Raw genomic sequence first — 16088 nt, forward strand, 5'->3', positions numbered from 1 at the left:
TACCTTCATTCAGGGCCCATTTATCACCTCTTGCCTAAACTCTTGCAATAGTCTCCTAATTACTGTTGCTTCCAGTCTCTTCCTCTCTCCAACTCATACTTCACATAATTGTCAAATTGTTATTCTTTTTTAAAGTTTATTTAATTAATTAATTTAGAATATTTTTCCATGGTTATATGATTCATGTTCTTTCCTTCCTCTCCTCCCACCCCCCTCCTGTAACCAAGTTTTACATGTATCATTGATCCAGACCTGTTTCCATTCAAATTGTTATTCTAAGAACACAGATCTAGCCATTTCACTCCCTTACTAAAACTATCTTCAATGGCTCCCTGTTATCCCTAGGTAAAATACAAAATTCTTGGCCTGTGACCTTCACAATGTTGTTCCTGCTTCACCAGTTTTCTTCCATATTATTCTCCTTCACATACTCTCCATGCTCATCAAACTGATCCACTATTCCCTGTACCTGGCATCCCATCTCCCCCTTCCCTAATTTCATGTAGCTTTCCTCCACAGCTGGAATGCCCTTCCTCTTCATCTCTGCCTATTAGATTCCTTCAGGTGCTCTCTCCTGTCTGTAACCTTTGCTTATCACCCCCAAGTGTTAATGCTTTCTCTGGCTTCAAATTTCCCTGTATAATATGAATTTGTGTACATGTATCTTTCAGTAAAATGAAAGCTTCTTGACCTCAGAGGCTGGTTTGAGTTTGCCTTTGGTGCCCAGCACCTAGCAGAGGGGCTTGTAAATAGCAGTTATAAATTATTAATGAATTGGAAAATCCAGGTCTTCTATAGCCCATGTTCTTTCTGCTACATCACAGCTGCCTCTCAATTCTTAACTTGATGAAACAAACTGAGAATGGATTCGTTTTGCTTTTTCTGTCTCGTTTTTTATCAGCTCTAACTGGCAAACTATGCCCATTTCTCTTCTTACAGACACAAGCTGCTTAAAAAAAGACCCCCAAACCTTGCCTTGCAAGCCACCACGGGTGCCCCAAGTGCTCCTTCCTGCAAAGGGTCAGGGCATAGGAAAGCTGGGAAAGTAGGTGATGGCCACAGCCAAGTCAAGAGGGCCCAGGAATGATGTCCAGAACACAGTATTTAGCAAGTTCTAGGGAATGGGCCAAAACAAAGATCTATGAAATGTTCATTCCCAGGCCACTCCTCACTCCACCCCAACCAGAAACCCTAGTTTGAATAATGGAGTGATGGCCCAGGCCCCCACCTCCATCTCCTCAGACTGAGACAGAACCACCAGAAAGTTGGTAGCTCAGGGCACATATGAGAAACTGCTTCAGGACTGCTTTCCATTCTTTCTCCCTTACCTATCGTCTTAGAATCAATTCTGAGTCTCCCCGTTCCAAGGCACAAGAGCGATAAGGACTAAGCTATGGGGTTAAGTGACTTGCCCAGGGTCACAAAACTAGAACGGGTCTGAGGCTAGATTCGAACCCATAACCTCCCGTCCCTTCTCAATTCATTGAACCATCCATCTGCCCCCATCTCTGATCTTTCTAACCCGACCTAACTCGCCTTCACCCAAAGTGCCGAGCCCTAGGTCCCTGCCTTCAGGAGATCGGCTCCCGGACCGCGACCGCAACAAGAGAGAGGTTCATTCTCGGTTCAGAAGGGTAGAGCCAAAGCCTCAGGTGCAGGCGGGCCGAGCCTGATCATGCCAGGGAGGAACGCCCGCCCCAGTCCAGAGATCCCTTAGGCAACCTCGTGGGATCCCACGACTAGATACTGGCAGCTGCCAGTCCCAGTCTGAGCACTGCACGCAGCTGGCCAGCTGTGGTGGAACTTGAGGAGGGGAGGGTCGCGCTTTTTCACTCCCGGTATTCCCTCGCGTGGCTGCCGGCCGGCGCGCCCACGCCCACGCCCACGCCCTCCTCCGGCTCTCCCGCCCCCGCGCTCCCCGCCCCCCTCTCCCGCCTCCCCCGGTCGCCTCCCTCTGTCTCCTTCCCGGGACAGCAGCGGAGCCGAGCTACCCCAGCCTGCCGCCTGCCGTCCGACGCCCGCCCAGGCGCATCCTCTCCCCAGCCGCCGCCGCTGCCGCCGCCGCTGCCGCGCAGGTAAGGTGGGACTCAGGCTACAATATACCAGTCTAGAGTCTTGTCACCCTTGGGGCTTTCTGGCACTTAAGCCTTGACGAAGTGCGAAAAGCCAAGGTGAGAGACTGAGGGGAATCTCAAGCCTTCTCCAGCACCTAGTCAAGCGCAGGTAAGGGCGTGCGGGACTCTGAAGGGGCTCGAGACCAGGAGAAAGGCAGTGGAGGAGTTAGAACTACGTTCTACTACCACTTCTGTCCTGGTTTAGACCCTGCCCCATTCTGTACCTCAGTTTCCCTAGCTGCCAATGGTGTATGACCACTTGCCTGACAGTGTAGCCTTATTGAAGACTTGTAAGGCCAACCAAAGAAAAGCTTCGTAATGGGAGAAATGGAAGAGGGCAAAGGGAATGAAAAGAGAATTCTGACCATCTCTGGACACCACTTAATCCAGCCTAGTCAAATGTCAACAACCGGGGGAGTTTCATCCTATTAAAATCCACCAATTTCTTTGCCCAATTATCCATGGAAATCAGAAGTTCCCACATTAAGTAGTCAGCAATAAAAGCCCCAACGTAGAATACAGGCACCCTGAATAGATCTGGGGTTTGGTTCTAGAAATCCTTAGAAGAGCAAGATTACATACATACACATACACACACACACACAAACATACACACACCCAAGTGTGTCTGCTGTTTGTCCTGGCTTAGGAGAAGTGGAAAGTTGCCTCAGTATGCATTTCCAGGGTTCCAGTTCCTGGAATTGAATGTTTGTTATAGGTAGTAGATTAAATCAACCTAAGACCCTTTAGAGTGGAAAGTTGTAGGTATAGTTTTGGCCATAAGGCATATTTTTGACTAGGAAAAAAAAAAACAGAAGTGTTGTGCTTTTATATCTTCTTGGGATCCTAGATTTAGAGCTGGAGCCATCTAGAACAAATCTACCCCCAGAAGTACCTCTACTCCAGCCCCTCACTTCAATTCTCATTAATCTACCAGTAGTTATCCACAGGATAAGGCAAAATAGAAACCTTTATGAAGTAAGCAGTAGAATTATTTCTTCAGCCTCAAAATAAAAACATCAAAAATGGGATTCTGGTTCAGCTGCACCAGTTCACCATTCAGTCTGGGATTCTGTTTGACCTGTAAGTAAAACCCTTTGTGAGAGCAGGATATTATAGGGGAAAGAACACAAGGAGTCAAAAGACTTGGACTGTCATTCCAACTCTGCCACTAATTCTGTTTTAATTTAATTTTAAAATTTTAAATTTTCAGTTCAAAATTCTCTCCCTTCTTCCATTTCCTCCACTCTTTGAGAAGTCTGCCACTAATTATTTATTTATCCTTGTGCAGATAGCTTCTCTGGGCCTCAGTTTCCCCATTTGAAAAATGAGAAGATTTAAACTAGCTGATTTGTAAGGGTTCCTACATATCTGGGAAAATAGAATTATAGGTATGGTTTGCCCTTACCCTCAAACTCTAAGGTTAGGCTAGAGGATAGGGATAGGGACTAGACATGATTTCAGTGGTACAGGGACCCCAAAATTCAATAAACCTTTATTAAGCAATTACCCTGAGGATGCAACAAAAGCCAAAAAAGACCTCAGAGGAACTTATTTTTAATAGGGCAGAGGGTATTCAAACAATTCTGTAGATAAAAGATATGATCAGGGTAAATCAGAGGTAATCTCCCAAGGAAGGCACTAACCAGCTTTAAGGGAACTGAGAAAGGTGTCTTGTTGCAGAAGGTGGGACTAAGACTCAAAGGAAGCCAAGGAGGCGGAGTTGAGGAAAGAGAAAATTCCAGGACAGAGAAAATGCAATCAGGAGACAGAATTATCACTGCATTGTAGAGTATGCAAAAAGGAACAAAGTGTAAGAAGACTTGAGAGTAGGAAGTTTTGAAAATTTTCAAAAAGCCAGAGGAGTTTCGATTTTTTGTTAGAGGTAATAGGGAGCCCTGGGGTTTGTTGAGTAGGGGAATAACATGTAAGACTTGTGTTTAAGGAAGATTACTTTATCAGCTGAGTAGAAGAATTGGAGTGTGGAAAGACTTGAGACCAGGAGACCAACCTAAAGGTTATTGCAGTTGTCTAGGCAGGAGGTGATTTGTGTCTGCACCAGGATGGTGGTAATTGTCAGAGAGGAGAAGGGGGTAGTAGTGAAGAAACTCCCTCTACCAATGCAGGTTAGCACTTTTTATGAAGCATATAGCCAAATTGCTGGCTGCCTAGAACATTGAGAGGTTAAGTAACTCCAGTCCAGGGTGACAGTATGGGCCAGAGACAGAATTCAAACCCAAGTCTTCCTGGCTTCAAGGCTGCCTCTCTCTACTATTCTAGGCTGTCCATACCAACTTTATGAATCTGCCATTCATTTTTTCAAACCTATTTTTGTTATTAGTTACCTTTAAGTCTACCATAGGATAGGCTTCATGGGATAACAAGTTCTATAAATTTACCATCTACAGGTTGAATTAGGACTGTCTTCTGTCTTAAATTCATCTCACTCAAACTACTAGGGTTTCCTCCACTCTGATTCTTAACCCCACTCCCATTCCTGGAGTCAGACAGCTCAGATTTAGGGAACAATGCATTCCCCATGCCCTTCTCTTCCTGTCTCTAAGACTCAATTCAGATCTAGCTTTTTTCCCTCCAGGCTCACCTGTCCTGAAACTAAGGGAAAGTATAGAAACTCAACCATGCTTAGATACATACTCAGATAATAATCAGTTAATAGCCAGAGTCCTTTCCAAGGACCAAACCACTGTTTCTTCTCTAAGGAGTAATATCTCCCCTGTGGGAGCAGAGCTTCTGAAAAGAAGTAGGTCTTTTCAGTTAGGTTTCTATAGGTATAAGAGGATGGCATTAGAGACTATGAAACAGGAGACTTGAGTTTCCTTATCTTTCTTTACTCTATTTGTGCAGCCTAACTTTTTTTTTTAAGTTTTATTTTTTCAGGCCTAGAGACTAGAGGCTCTAGGTTCAAATCTGGCCTCAGATACTTCCTAGCTGTGTGACCCTGAGCAAGTCACTTAACCCCAGTTGCCTAGCCCTTACCATTCCTCTGTCTTGGAACCAATCCGTTTTTTTAAAGGATTTTTTAAAGAGGGGAAGTTGTCCTTTGTTTCTATACCATAGTCATCCTGCCCCCCCCCCCATGTAACAAAGAATGGTATTTAAACAAAAAAGCAATTAATCAATCAGTAAACATTTATTAAATGTCTATATGCCAGGCACTATGCTAAGTTCTGGGGACACAAAAAAAGAGACAAAAAAAAGCAACAGGATCTACCAGCAAATGCCATCTGCCACATCCAAAGTCCACTACCTCTTTAATGAGAAAAGGGAGGTATTTGTTGTCATCAGCCCTCGGGACTAAAATTAGAGTTTAACTGCCTCATATAGTCCTAATGTATGTTATTCTCTTGGTTCTTCTCAGGTTACTTTTTTTTAACCCTTACTATTAGTTCTAAGACAGAAGACTGGTAAGGGCTAGGCAAATAGGGTTAGGCACCTTTCCTAGGGTCACACAACTGGGAAGTGTCTGTGTCGAGATTTGAGTCTAGATCCTTCTCACCTCCAGGCCTGGCACTCTATCCACTGTGCTACCTAGCTGCCCCTGTATTTCACTCTTCATCAATTCAAGTAAGCCTTGCTATTCTTCTCTGAATTCCTCCTATCCATCATTTCCTAATAATGTTCTATTCATTCATATACCACATTTTGTTCACAACTGTTTTCCAATTCATTTCCATCATTTTCAAATGTCTATTATATATATTTTTTTTAAACCCTTACCTTCCGTCTTGGAGTCAATCCATCTCTAGGTCTGACTCTCAATCCACTGAGCTACCCAGCTGCCCCCTGTCTACTATATTTCTGGTACTGTCTCTGACCTCAAAGGAACTTATTTCCTCCTCTTCAGCTTCCAACTCTTTTCCTATCACCAAAAAAAAAATACAACTTAACTAACACAGTAATCTTTAAGCTTAGCCCTACAATCTAACTATCTGTATCAGATCTTTGGAGGGTTAAATCAATTTGCCCCAGGGTGGGATGAATGGAATGTCTGAAGCTCTTTTGAAAATCTTGGTCAGCTGAGACCAGTGTTCACCCTTCTGCTGGTACCACCTATAAAAAAATATTATCCTTTGGAGTGGTCCCTTCCCTGAAAACAGAAATCCTCAGGCTCAATGACTGGGGTGTTAAGGAACAGTGTTATCTTTGACAGGGAATGACACACCCCAGCATGTGCTACCCAGAAAAACCTGTGCTCCTGGGTTAGAGAGAAGGGATGAGACTATTTAGGGAAGAGATTCACATATGTTGACTATCATCTTCTCAGAACATGCAATCCTTCTGAACTCTTCTCTCTTTTCTCCCCATATCATGGGGGCATGACTGAAGAAGTGAATATGTGATCTGTTTTGAAAGGAATAGGTTTCGCAAATCTCAAGACTTGGTTTGCCCTTCTGCCCTCTTGTCACCATAGGCCTCCTCTCCAAAATATCCCAGTCTTATCAGCCTAACTTTATTTTGCTGCATCTAATTTACATCACTGCCAAGCCTCTGTTGGGGAATCTCTCTCAATCCTGGAAAGAGAAGACTAATGAAGTAACTTGGGTTTCTCTTTGTTCATGAAGCTGATCCACCTACGCATCCACCTACCCAACACACTTATAGAAGTTTTGATGAGTAAGGCTTTGTAATCAGGTATCTACTGGGGCTAAACCAGGTTGCAGTTAAACATCAAGCCTCCAACACATCAGTGAGTTAGAGGAGTACCTCATCCCAAGCATCTAGAAACATTCCCCAGCGACCTTAAATTAATATATATCAGTCTTTTAAAGTGATTTCCATATCACAAATGTGCAGATGAGAACAATTTGTTCCAATGGCCTTGAAAGTAGCTGAAGGCGGTGTTGTGGAGTGCTTGGAGCTTGCTCAGAAATCAAATATATTAAGGTCCCTGACCTCACCCTGGGACATCACCAGGCATCTTTTGTCCTGCTCCTGGTCTTTGATTGTTCTGGAAGAGGATGAAGCTGATAACTTTATGGAACTCTGTCTCACTTAAATCCAACTAAAACTCAACAAGACCCTGGTGATGTCATGGGTTCTCGTAGAAAAAAAGGATGATGGGGATTAAGGCTCCCTGGTGTTTCAGCTTCCTTAACCACATTAGAGAATATTGGTATTCTGGGACACTTTCTATGCATGTATATTCTATATCTCTTCTACTTTTTCCTTCAAATGCCCAGATTCCTGCAGGAGAGATGCTGCAGACCTGAACAGAGATGTTCAAGGAGGGAAATATTTGGTTCTCACAAATTCCAACCTGCTGACCTTGAAAGGCTGAGGCAAAACTTGGGGTGTTCATGGAGGACTCTGGTGTGAAGGCTTGCACAGACCTTTTCAGGTCTACTTTTCCACCTTTGGTATCTGCCTTAAACAGTTTTCACCTGTGGCTCTAAGAAGAGCAACCATACCTTGGCAAAACTTTTTTTACCTTTTTTTAAAATTACATATAGAAACAATTTCTGACCATTATTTTCTAACATTTTATAATTTAGGTACTCTCCCCTCCCTCCTTTCCCACCTCTGCACAGTAAATAGTCTGATATAGGTTATGCCAGTGCTATTATGCAATAGATAGTTCATATTGCTCATGCTGTGACAGAAGACATATGTCACACATACAATAAAAAAAATCATTAAGGAAATAAAGTAGAAGATGGCATCCTTTGATCTGCACTCAGATTCCAACAACAGTTCCTTCTTTGGCTATGAATAGCATTTTCATCATGAGTCCCTTGTGGTTATCTTGGAAACTTGTTTTGCTGATAATAGTTTAGTCCTTCGTAGCTGATCATCTTACAACATTTCTTTTACTACATACAGTGTTCTGGTTCTGCTCACTTCACTTTGCATCATCAGTTCGTATAAGTCCTTTCAGATTTTTCTGAACTCATCTTGGTCATCATTTCTTAAGGTGCAATAGTTTGCATTACAACCATATACCATAACTTGTTCATCCATTCCCCAATTGAAGAATATCCCTCAGTTCCCAACTATCTGTTCATATCTTTTGACCATTTATCAATTGAGAAATGCTTTCTATTCTTATGTATTTGACTTAATTTGATATATATTTGAGAGATTAAACCTTGTCAGAGATGCTTGCTATAATTTCCCCCCAATCAGTTGTTTCCTTTCTCATCTTATTTGCATTGGTTTGTTGGTATAGAAATGTTTAAATTTAATGTAATCAAAATTATCCATTTCACTTTTCACAGCATTCTCTATGTTTTTGGTCAGAAATTCTTCCCATATCCACAAGTCTGACAGGTGAATTTTTCCACATTCCCCTAATTTGTTTATGGTATCACCTTTATTTCTAGATCAGTTATCCATTTTGACTTTATCTTGGTGTATGATGTGAGATGTTAGTCCGTGCTTAGCTTCTGTTATACTATTTTCCATTTTTCCCAGCTTCCCCTCCCCCCCACGCTTGGATCTTTGGGTTTATCAAATACTAGGTTACTATGGTTATTAACTACTGTATATTGATTATCTAACCTATTCCACTGATCCACTATTCTATTTCTTGGCCAGTACCAGATTGTTTTGGTGATTGCCCCTTAATAGTATTGTTGGAGGTCTGGTATGGTTAGGCCTTCTTCTTTAATTTTTTTTTCATTATTTCTCTTGATATTCTTGGCCTTTTGTTCTTCTAGATGAATTTTGTTATTATTTTTTCTAGCTCTATGAAACAATTTTTGGATAGTTTTATTGGTAAGAAACTGAATAGGTAAATTAATTTAGTATCATTTTTATTATATTAGCTCTGCCTATCAATGAACAAATTAATGTTTTTCCAATTGTTTAAGTCTAACTTTATTTGGGTGAAAAGTATTTGTAACTCTGTTCATATAGTTAGTTGCTGGATTTGTTTTGGTAGGGATACCCTCAGGTAGTTTATAGTGTCTACAATTATTTTGAATGGAACTTCCTTTTCTATCTCTTGCTTTGTTGGTGGTAAATAGAAATTTGGGTTTTTTGGTGGTTGAAATAAATTCTAATGACATATAGATTTATTTCACATCCTGCAGCTTTTCTAAAGATGTTAATTATTTTTGTTTGTTTTTTGGTTGATTTCCCAGAGTTCAACTGCAAAAAGCATAACTTTATTTCCTCTTAATTCCTTTAATTTCTTTTTTGCTTTTATTCCTATTGCTAGCATTTCTAATATTAAATAATTGTGGTGATAATGGGCATTTTTGCTTTACCCCTGATCTCACTTGGAAGGGTTCTAGTTTATCCCCTTTACAGATAATTTTTGCTCCAGTGTTAGATAGATGCCATTTGTCACTTTCAGGAAACCTCCATCTGTTCCAATGTTTTCTAATTTTTTTTCATAAGGCATGGGTATTATATTTTGTAAAAAGCTTTTTCTGCATATATTGAAATAATCCTATGGTTTCTGTTGGTTGTTATTCGTATGGTCTGATAGTTTTCCTAATATTGAACCATCTCTGCATTCCTGGTATAAAACTCACCTGGTCATGATGTATGCCTGGTAAATGATCTCAGCAGATGGGCTAAACCAGGTTGAGGTAACCATCAGGCCCCCAAACCATCAGTGAGTTAGGAGGATGTCTACCCGAAGTATGTGAAGACCTCTGTGGGCAGATGAGAACAATTCATTCCAATGGCCGTGAATACACTAAAGAAGGCCTTGTGGAGAGGTTAAAGCTTGATCAGACACTGAAGATGCTAATGCATCCTGGGTCATAGCCATCTGTCCTGATTTGCATCTTGCCACTAGACTTTGATGTCTCTGGAAAAAAGAATGAGGCTGATGACTTTGGACAACTCTGTGTCATTTAAGTCTAACACACTCATGTCATCACCCTAATGATTTTGTTGGTCTTCAAAAATGAAGGAGAAACAACAACAGCATTTTTTAGCGATAAAGTATTTTTAATCAAGGTATATATGTTGGGTTTTAGATATCATATACTATTGCAAATTTAATATAGTCTAGTATAAACATGACTTTTATATGTACTAGGAAAACAAAAAATTCATGTGACTCCTTTATTGTAATATTTGCTTTATTGCATTTTTAAATTTTATTTTTTGCTTTATTGCTTTGGTCTGGAATCAAATCCACAATATCTCCAAGGTTTGCCTGTAATCAAAAATATCTGATGAGCTGCCTACCTAGTATAAAACCAAGTTCCTTTCTCTTTCACCTGCCCTAATCCTGACATTCTGCATAAGGATCCTCATGGACCACACATTGGTTTAGTTTTAAAATGTAACATTATCTATGTTTTATTGTATTCGTATTCGTTTTCTTAAATATTTCCTAACTCCATTTTAATCTGGCTCAGTACTACTCAAGAATGTTGTATGGGCTATGTGTTTAACATCCTTGATCTAATAGCACACATAATGCAAAGACAAAATAGATTATAAAATTTATATTTATTTATACAGTTATTTGCATGTTGTCTCCCCCGTTAGATTTTGATCTCCTCAAGGAAATTTTTTTGGACCTTTCTTTGTATCCTTAGCATTTAATTCAATGTCTGGAACATAGTAAGTACTTAATAAATATTTATTAACTGACTCATAAATGCATAAGAGTACAGAGTCCTATGAGAGTTTCAGGAAGGAGAGATCATTTCCAGTTTTGAGGAAAGAGGAGGCTTCATAAAAGAAGTAGCATTTTAGCCAGACTTTGAAGGATAGGTAAAATTTCAACAGGTTGGAAAACATTCCAAGAGGAGTAGCAACATGAGCAAAGGTGAGAAATTGAAGAGACGGTCACTGATCCAGTTTGGCTGGAGTATAGATTCAAGAAGTAAATCTAGAAAGGTTGGTTAAAGTCAGATTATGGAGGACTTTGAATGCCAGGCTAAGATTTTTGGACTTTACTCAATAGGCAGTGAGGGTAACTAGGTAATGCAGTGGATAGAGTGCTGAAACTGACATCAGAAGGACCTATGTTTAAATCTGGTCTCAGATACTAGCTATGTGACCCTGAGCAAATCACTTAACTTTGTTTGCCTCAGTTCCTTCTCTGTAAAATGAGCTGGAGAAGGAAATGACAAACTACTCCAGTATCTCTGCCAAGAAAACCCCCAAATGGGGTAACGAAGAGTCAGATACAACTAAATCAACAAAACAGCAATAATAGGCAGTGGGGAGTCATTCAAAGTTTTTGAGTAAGGAAATGACATGATCAGACATGGGCATTAGGAAGATTAATCTGTCAGCAGTATGTAAGATGGATTAGATGGAGGTAGTGAGACCGGTTAGGAATTATTGCAATAGTCCAAATGAATGGTAATGAAAGCATGAACTAAGATGATGCCCATGAGATTATGAAGGAGGAAATGGATGGAATCAACAAGACTTGGCAACTAATGGTGTGAGGAAGAGAGGAGTAGTCAAAGACAACTCTAGATTCTAAGTTTGGGTCCCTGGGATGATGATGATGATGATGATGATGATGATGATGATGATGATGATGATGATACCATGAGCAAAAAGAGAAGTGTCACAAAGAGGAACAACTTCAGAGGAAATATGAGGACAACTTTTAGGAAGATCTGTTGAGCTTGAGATGCCAGGAGGACATTCAGGTGAATGCATAGGAAAGATTGGAAAGCAAGGCTAGAACTATCAATTCTGGAGCCATAGTCATAAAGGTAAGTACTGAAACTTTGGAAATGGATGAGATCACCAAGAGTGAGTATCTCATAGAGAGATCAGTCTGTATGGATTAAGAAACAAGGAAAAGAAAGCACTGAAGAAAATGGGAATGGTCCAGAAAGCAAGAGAAAAGTCCAACAAAATGTGGTATCTTGGAATCTAAGGGAGAAAGAGCTATCAGTTGACAAAGAATTTGAAGAGGAGAAAGGCTTTGAAAAGACCATTGGACTTGATGATTAAACAATCACTAATAAATAATTTTAGCAGAATGGTAGGGTCAGAAACTAGATTTATCTGCTCTGAGGAGTGAGTTGATGATGAGGAAATAGAGATAGAGACTACTCTTTCAAGAAACTGGCTATGAATATCTATCAACTGGGGAATGGCTGAACAAGTTGTGGTATATGATTGTAATGGAAAACTACTGTGGTTTAAGAAATGATGGGGGGGGGGGCAGCTGGGTTGAGCTCAGTGGATTGAGGGCCAGGCCTACAGATGGGAGGTTGGGTTTGGGAATGAGGGGAATGAAAAGTTTGGAACAGGCACTATGAGGAATGTGATGGGTTTCCTACAATAGCTGATCAATAAATGGTAAATATTAAGTTCTTACTATATTCTGGGCACCTTGATAAGAGCTGAGGATGAATAAAAGGATTTCAAAGCATTGGAGAAGACTGAGTAGAAGTTTCGTAGTATAAGCTTAAAATTAAATTGAGTTTCCTTTCTGGCTGCTGATTTGGTGGCTTTGTCTACAAAGGTAAATTAATGAACCTAGCCATTTGCTTATCCAGCAAACCTAACAAATACTTATATTTCCCTTAGCAGGTAGATAGTAGCTTTTCAGGCTCAGATCCCTCATCCATAGATCCATGATTTTGTTTTTCTTTGGTACCTACCACATTTTGAGCAATGAAAACACTTGATCACCAGCATACTAGGAAGGGACAGGAAAAAGCCATATTCCACAGAAGGCTTAGCACAAACACTTTGTCCTTGATTAAGAAGTAAGGGAAGGGAAGCCCAGTCTTGAGGTCTCTTGGGTGCTCAGGCCTGGCAAGAGTGACAGAGAGCAGCTGACCAGTACATTTTGCATCATTTTTTTCTTTAGATTTTATTTAATTAGTTAATTTAAAACATTTTCCCCTGGTTACAAGAATCACATTCCTTCCCTCCCATCTCCCCACCCACTGGATTTTACATGTGTCATTGATCAAGACCTATTTCTATGTCATTGATGTTTGCACTAGGGTGATCATTTAGAGTTTACATCCACAACCATATCGCCATTGACCCATGTGATCAAGCAGTTTTTTTTATTCTTCTGTGTTTCTAATCCCACAGTTCTTGCTCTGAATTTGGATAGAGTTCTTTCTCAGAAATCCCTCAGAATTGTCCTGGATCATTGTATTGCTGCTAGTAAAGAAATCCATTACATTCAATTGTGCCACAGTGTATCAGTCTCTGTGTATAATGTTCTCCTGGTTCTGCTCCTTTCACTCTGCATCAATTCCTGGAGGTTGTTCCAGATCACATGGAATTCCTCCAGTTCATTATTCCTTTGGGCACAATAGTATTCCATCACCAACATATACCACAATTTGTTTAGCCATTCCCCAATCAGGGGGCATCCCTTCATTTTCCAATTTTTTGCATTTGGCATCATTCAAAAGCATATCTAGGTCAGAACCTCAGGGGCCTGCATTCTTGCTATTGTTTATTCTTACTCTATACTAACCTATATCTTCCATTCAGAGGGTTCATCTAGAATTATACCAACCTCCTAGTTTGAGATGATGGGAGATTCATACATAGGTTTCACATAATTATGAGACATCTAGGGTAGAAGAGAATGTGAGGAAAAAGGCGACAAAGTACAAGCAGTCCTTGAAATTTGTCTGTTTAACTTTCATGACTTTATTGGTGTCCAGATTTTTATTTTCACATTGGCAGGATGCACATTTGTGGCTCTGCACAGTAGAGAAAAAAGTGAGAGGCAAGATATCCACAAGTTTGTGGAGTGACTGGTATCATACTAGGTGTTTCACTAGTCTTGTTCACCCTACTTTTGTAAAGAGCTCCCTGTTCATATTTTCATTGTTTTCAAAACTTCAGTTTTATGTTGCAATTATGCCCCCAAAGAAGAATGAAAGGTCTTTGGGCTGTAACCGCAAGTGTGCAAAGTCAGTGATATGGCTTAGTGATAAAATAAAGATGTTAGTTAAGTGGCATGCAGAATGGCTGCAGACACTTTAGGTTGCTATTTTGGTGTTAACTGATGATTATGGAAGTTAAGATTCAGATTTAAAAATGTTTTCATTTTGAGAATTGTATGTACTATACAGTACTTAGGGCACTATAGGTTTCATGTGCTATGAAAAGTGAATGTTGTCTGAAATCAGTGATTTTTATTGCAATATTAGCACAAAATATCAGAATTCTAGTCAATTACTAGCAAGAAAAATGTTTTGCATGTTACCAATTTTATTTCATGTACTGCATTTTTAGGGCTAATTTTGTGCTTACTGTGTTTGGGAAAGTACATATTATCAGAATTAATGGTTTGTTATAAATAATTGTATGCAATAAAGTATATTTTCAGCAATTTATATCAAAAAATAGTTTTTCGGTGATCATAAGAAACTATTTATCTTAGGTTCAATGTTACTATTCATTTGTTTTCTAGAAAGGTTACCCTTGCAAAGTTGAGGATTGACTATTACCAAACAAAATATCACATATATATATCACCAAAATGTCAAGAGAATAGAGGAGTGGTGAAGGAAAGGAATCTCCTAACATTTTGGTGGACCTCCATAGCAAATTTATGGTATGAAGTGGATGACAGAACTGGTTGGGCAGACATGAATTCCATCTAATTCAACAAACATTTATTAGGCACATATTATATTCCAGGCATTATGCTAGGTTCTGGGAATAAAAACAAAGACCAAAAAAGAATCATCCTTGATCTCAAATAACATATACAAAGGTCAGGAAACAAAATATATACAAAGTAAATACAAACTAATTTTGTGCCTCTTTTTCCTCAGTTATTAAAGGCTTTATGTATAGGAGGTAGGGACAGGAGTAAGTTTATTTTCTAACCTTTTGTGTTAGAATCTATCCTAAGGGGCAGAAGAGCAGTAAGGGCTGAGGCATTTGGAGTTAAGTGACTTGCCCAGGGTCACATAGCTAGGAAGTATAAAATTTGAAAGTAGGTCTTCTTTACCTGGGTCTCTATCCATTGAGTGACCTGGCACTCTATCCACTGAGCTACCTAACTGCCCCACTAGAACTAAGTTTTTTTTTTAAACCCTTACCTTCTGTCTTGGAGTCAATACTGTGTATTGGCTCCAAGGCAGAAGACTGGTAAGGGCTAAGCAATGAGGGTCAAGTGACTTGCCCAGGGTCACACAGCTGGGAAGTGTCTGAGGCCAAATTTGAACTTAGGACCTCCCGTCTCTAGGCCTGGCTCTCAATCCACTGAACTACTAGAACTAAGTTTTAAAGGAGCTAAGGATTCCTAGATGAGTGAGGAGGTAGAGCATTCCAGGCATGGAGGACAGGCTATCCAAAGCATTTTTTTTTTGTTTTTTTTATTTTTTATTTTTTTTTTTTAATATATTTTATTTGATCATTTCCAAGCATTATTCGTTAAAGACATAGATCATTTTCTTTTCCTCCCCCCCACCCCCCATAGCCGACGCGTAAGTCCACTGGGCATTAGATGTTTTCTTGATTTGAACCCATTGCTTTGTTGATAGTATTTGCATTAGAGTGTTCATTTAAAGTCTATCCTCTGTCATGTCCCCTCAACCTCTGTATTCAGGCAGTTGCTTTTTCTCGGTGTTTCCACTCCCATAGTTTATCCTTTGCTTATGAATGGTGTTTTTTTTTTTCTCCTGGATCCCTGAAAGTTGTTCAGGGACATTACACCACCCCTAATGGAGAAGTCCATTACGTTCGATTATACCACAGTGTATTAGTCTCTGTGTACAATGTTCTCCTGGTTCTGCTCCTCTCGCTCTGCATCACTTCCTGGAGGTTGTTCCAGTCTCCATGGAACTTCTCCACTTTATTATTCCTTTGAGCACAATAGTATTCCATCACCAACATATACCACAGTTTGTTCAGCCATTCCCCAATTGATGGGCATCCCCTCGCCAAAGCATTTTTTTAAAAATAGTAATACCATTATCTGAGTTTCAGCCACAGGTCTTCCAGAAACATTTTCAAATTAAACATTATTCTAAATCCAAGAATTACTAGCTGAAGAAATGTCCAAGCTAACATAGTACCTCCCCAAAG

At 39.9% G+C, this 16088-nt stretch overlaps 1 protein-coding gene across 1 annotated transcript in view; it reads left to right on the forward strand.

Moving 5' to 3' along the window:
• Nucleotides 1–1762: 1762 nt before the first annotated feature.
• The window catches only part of SCNN1B (sodium channel epithelial 1 subunit beta), a 93494-nt gene continuing 79168 nt past the window's right edge, over nt 1763–16088 (forward strand). The window contains exon 1 of the mRNA XM_056806080.1: nt 1763–2075. The gene's annotated coding sequence lies outside the window, so the exon portion shown is untranslated. The remainder of the gene's footprint in view (nt 2076–16088) is intronic.

This window comes from Monodelphis domestica, chromosome 7, assembly GCF_027887165.1.
Source record: "Monodelphis domestica isolate mMonDom1 chromosome 7, mMonDom1.pri, whole genome shotgun sequence".
In the NCBI taxonomy this organism is placed as follows: Eukaryota; Metazoa; Chordata; class Mammalia; order Didelphimorphia; family Didelphidae; genus Monodelphis; species Monodelphis domestica.